The 5,000-nt window shown below is 36.9% G+C and overlaps 1 protein-coding gene and 1 long non-coding RNA gene across 2 annotated transcripts in view; one reads left to right on the top strand and one right to left on the bottom strand.

The window, feature by feature from the left end:
- TRDN (triadin) overlaps positions 1-5,000 on the bottom strand; it is a gene marked incomplete in the record, with an annotated part of 469,162 nt that overhangs the window by 229,246 nt on the left and 234,916 nt on the right.
- Positions 156-5,000, top strand: part of LOC118856969 — a 62,853-nt gene continuing 58,008 nt past the window's right edge. Inside the window, exon 1 of the long non-coding RNA XR_005010899.1 lies at positions 156-283. This is a non-coding gene — a long non-coding RNA (uncharacterized LOC118856969). The remainder of the gene's footprint in view (positions 284-5,000) is intronic.

Here is a 5,000-nt window from a genome sequence, read left to right as displayed (position 1 = left end):
GTTCTTTTTCATATTAGACACTCACTGCAGTCTTTTTTTAAACCTGTGACTTTGTCACTTTAACAGATAAGCACAGATTGCTTCTTTAACCAAACATGGAGCAGATAAGTAAGAGTGGAGAGGTGACTGAGGTCACTACATACCCTGGGATTGTACTCATACCAAGTTGCCTGATTTGAGCTTCAAGGAGTCAAAGAATGCCCCATAATTTCCGGGAATCACTGACTATCTGACCAGGAAGAAGAGGACTTGTCAGATAATTTGACAGACTTGGTGGAAATATGTAAGTTACTTTGTCAGCTGAACCCTTTTCAGGTGACCACTAGACTTCTTGCTAATTAGCTCCTTTGAGCAACTCCCCATTTGGTAGAAGTTTACTTGCTGTATAAATCACAACCATTATGTATTAATTTGTATTTATTTGTTGGCTTATTTGTAAAGACATATGGCAAGTTCCTGCCAATGGAGGCTTTTGGAAAAGTCTGTTTTTGTCTGTAAGATAGAAAATTTATCTGAAGTGCTTTGTAAGCATCAAAAGTCTATATAAATGTTTGGTATTTGTTCTCATGTTCCCATTCATATCTTACAAAGAACTTTTATTTTCTACTTTTCTGATATATGTAAAGTAAAAATAATGAAAACCAGAAAAAATTCATGCCTTGAAAAGTAAACTTAAATTTTTAACTCATTTTATTTGTCTAAGATCACTCCTCCACATTTTGAATTTGAGAGGCTACTCCTTTTGTTAACTAAAGGGACTTGGGGCTCCTAGGGCTCCTAGTTCTGCAATACAAATGAAGTGTGAAATTATTTCATTGCCTGAACTAAAATGTCAAGGACTCTGTAGGACATGAAAAAGTTAGGATTTTGCTCCTTAAGCTAAGTTATTGGCACCTACAGAAAAAGGTTTGTTTTTAATTCTAAATTAATGTTCTTGTGATTAAGGCATTATCTGAATGTTTTTGCTGTCTTACTATCCTCATGAATCCAGAGCTCAGAAATATGAATAACTTCACTGTGCTTTGAAATAATTATTTCTATATCCATACTTTTATCCTTAGCAAAATTCTTTTTTCCCCTCCCAAGTCTTTTCACATTTCTAAATTCTACCTAATTAATAGTATACTTCAGTGCTTCACAAGGAAGCAAGGGCCAGTTCAAAGGCTACAAAATTTCAAGTTCAAATTTTTTATTCTAGAACAAATGTCTGTGCTATTTGCATGTGACTTTAACTTATTTCCCCCTCCAAAAAACATTCACCAACTTCACTTGACTTTGATTACCACAGACTACCTCTAAACCATACAAAATTGCTCCTACCTAAAATATTCAGATAGCAAAGGAGAAAGGTTTTTTTTCCTTCCTATACGAATGACTCTCAGTTTCATTTAGTAAATACAGAATAAGTCTTATTTTAAACTCAAAATTATATTACCCTATTATGTTCTGCAGGGGAATACAAGAACATATGTTCCGGAGAGAGAAAGAATCTTTTGTTTTTTGTTCGGTCATTTTTATCAGTCGTGACCCCATTTGGGGTTTTCTTGGTAAAGATACTGGAGTGATTTGCCATTTCCTTTTTGAGCTAATTTTACAGATGAGGAAACTGAGACATACAAGATCAAATTACTTGTCCAGGGTCACACAGCTAGCAAGTGTCTGAGGTCGAATTTGAACTCAGTTCTTCCTGACTCCAGGCCCACTAGTAAATTGAAACAGTATTTGAACCAAGGTCCTCTGCCCACATGTTGTGTTTTCTCCATTACAAGTTGAGATGGGTTATATACCATTTGGGAACAAAGTCCTTGGTCATTTTGCTAAAGCAGCAAATACATCTTTAAGAAGGAATGCTTATACCTGTAAGACTAGTAGACTTCAGTCAGGTACAATTTCTTCCCACTGGATTGGGAATTAGAAGATCTTTGTTTGAATCCTGGTTTTGTTTCTTACTGTCTCTATAACTCTCAGGAAGTCATTCCTAATCTCTAAGTCTCTGTTTCTTTATCTATAAAAGTGAGAAGTTTGGACTGGATCAAGGATTTTGTTTTGGTATTTTTGGAGAGGGGAAGGCAGGACAAGGGGGGTTAAGTGACTTGCCCAAGGTCACACAGCTAGTGTGTCAAATGTCCGAGGCTGGATCTGAACTCAGGTCCTCCTGACTCCAGGGTCAGTGCTCTATTCACTGTGCCACCTAGCTGCCTTGATGATTTTTAACTGGGGTCTGTGGATCTATCTATGGATTTCAGGGGGTTCGTGACCTTGGATAGGAAAAATAATCACATCTTTATTTCAATATAATTATTTCCTTTGTAATTCTGTGTGTATATATATATATATATATATATATATATATATATATATATATATATATATATATACACACACATACATACACACACACACATATATATATATATATGTATGTATGTATGTATGTATGTATATTAACAACACAATTCTGAAAAGAGGTCCATATGCCTCACCAGACTGGCAAAGAGATCCATGACACATAAAAAGGTTAAGAACCTCTGGATTAGAAGATCTTGAGCAATCCTTCCATCTCTGATTCCTGTGATATCAGTTGATGTCAGCCAGTAGACAACATTTCCCCCCTTCTGTTCCACATAGTGTCAGCAGTCATTGTACATCCCCTTATACATCCTGAAAACTCTGCCATGAAGGAGAACAGTAGGGCTTCTCTGCAGGCCTCCAAACTGCCTCCACTCTGGCCCAGGTAGGAAAGGAGTTCAGTTCTTTGGAGAGATAGTTAAATAAAATGAAAAGATGAACTCTGGGTTCAAATTCCCATTCTGATCAATTATTAGTTGTATGATTTTGGTGGAGCAAGGTCATTTATTCTATCTGCTCCTCTGTTCCCTCATCTGCAAAAATGACTCTCTCTCTGTATGCATATATGTATACATATATATTATATATATACACATATATACACACATGTGCATATACATATATATGAAACTTTCCAAATAAGTTCAAAATAAATGTAATTTGTTATGATTATGACTACTCTACTAAAGTTCTAATCTAATTCATCATATTTAGGAAAATATGATGATGCATTCTCAAAGGCTTTTTCAAGGAAACACAAGCTCTGACAGGTCCTTCCAAGATGAGGTTTGTAACTATGCTAAGGTACAGTTTACGTGTGTTTGTCATCAGTAGACCAGCTTCATTAAGTTGGAGTATGCTTATCTTTAGTAGAATGACCATCAGGTAATTGTTAGTTACATTTCTCTCCTTTTCTCTCTCTCTCTCTCTCTCTCTCTCTCTCTCTCTCTCTCTCTCTCTCTCTCTCTCTCTCTCTCTCTCTCTCTCTCTCTCCCTCTCCTTCTCTTGACAGATAGGTAAGTAGATACGTAGATAGGAGGGAATTTTTTTCTAATAGTTCATTTAGACAAGTTTGGAGGTTTTCAAAGTGAAGAAAGTGAGGGAAAATAGAAAAGGACACATTTTATGGAGTAGAACTTTTCGATCCGAACTTCACTAAACTTTAACCATAGTTTGTTTGGATGCCACAATATAGATCACCCTATTCCTTGCATCTTTTAAGTAAAAAAAATCCTGCAATTCAGCCTTTGTTTTTTTTTTCACCTCTGCTGTCCCATTAATTTTCTCTGAAGCAAAATCACAACCCAATTAAATCTTATTTTATTATTCTTATTTGACCTATTGTCAAAAAGTCACAGAATCTTTGAGTTGGAAGAGACCTCAGTGATCATTTTGTTGTTTCAGTTATTTTTCAGTTGTATCTGACTCTTCATCATCCCATCTGGGGTTTTCTTGGCAAAGACACTAGAGTAGTTTGCCATTTCCTTCTCAAACTCATTTTATAGATGAAGAACTGAGGACAATAGGGTTAAATGACTTTCCCTGCATCACACACAAATCTGAGGCCAGATTTGAACTGAGGAAGTTAAAGTCTCCCTGACTTCAGGCCTGGCACCTTATCCACTGTGCTACCCTAGCTTTCCTCAGAGGTCATCTAGCCCAACCTATAGCTGGATAAAAGTGTCCCTTAAAATATCCTTGACAATGCAGTCTCTGCTTCACCACTTCCAATTCAGAAGAACTTACTATGTCCTAAGACTGTTCATTTCACTTTTTGATAGCTTTAATTGTTGGAAAGTTTTCCCTTAAATCAAATTAAAATCTTCCTCTCTTCAACTTCTACCCACTGTATCCTGTTCAGCCTTCTAGGGCCAAGAAGTTCAAGTCTGAAGACAATTACCATATTTCCCATAAGGTTCCTCTTCTCCTTGCAAAATATCTCCACTTTTTTTTATCTGATCCTCCTTTGGTGTGTTAACCATACCTCTCTCCTCCCCATCTTAATCACTTTCTTTTGATTGTCCTCTAATTTGCCAGTATTCTTACTGATTATTAATACTATGAGAGGCATCTTTTGGAAAGACTGCAAGTGCTTTTTTAGTTAATTTTTTTTCAAAAGGTGTCAGTTGACAAACATTTATTAAGCACAGTCTACTATGTTCCAGGCACTGTGCTAAGTTCTGGGCATACAGAGACAGATGCAAAAATCAGTCCTTACTCTCAAGGCATTCACAGTCTAATGGCAGAGACAAGATGCAAACAACTAAGTACAAACAAGCTGTACCCATGATAAACTGGGCATAATCAATGCCCAAGGAAAGGTACTAAAATTAAGGAGGATCAGGAAAGAGTTCCTTTAGATGGTGGCATTTTAGCTGAGACTTGGAGGAAGCCAGAAAAGCTAGGAAGAGGAGGTGAGGAAGGAGAGTATTCCAGAAATGGGGGTGGGGGGAGAGCCGGTGAAAATGCTGGGAGCTGGGAGATGGCTTTCAAAGATGCCTGCTTTGCATACTATTTTTCTCTGTGTGTACAGTTCCCTGAAACTATCTCTATTACTTCTTGGCTGCTTTCCAGACATCTTTAGTACAGGTAGTAGAAGTGATGGAAATGCCATGCTAGGTGTGTTCACTTGAAGTAAACATGCCCTATCT

This window comes from Trichosurus vulpecula, chromosome 7, assembly GCF_011100635.1.
Source record: "Trichosurus vulpecula isolate mTriVul1 chromosome 7, mTriVul1.pri, whole genome shotgun sequence".
In the NCBI taxonomy this organism is placed as follows: domain Eukaryota; kingdom Metazoa; phylum Chordata; class Mammalia; order Diprotodontia; family Phalangeridae; genus Trichosurus; species Trichosurus vulpecula.
Note: the sequence above shows the minus strand (reverse complement) of the source record. Positions and strands in the feature narration are given on the sequence as shown.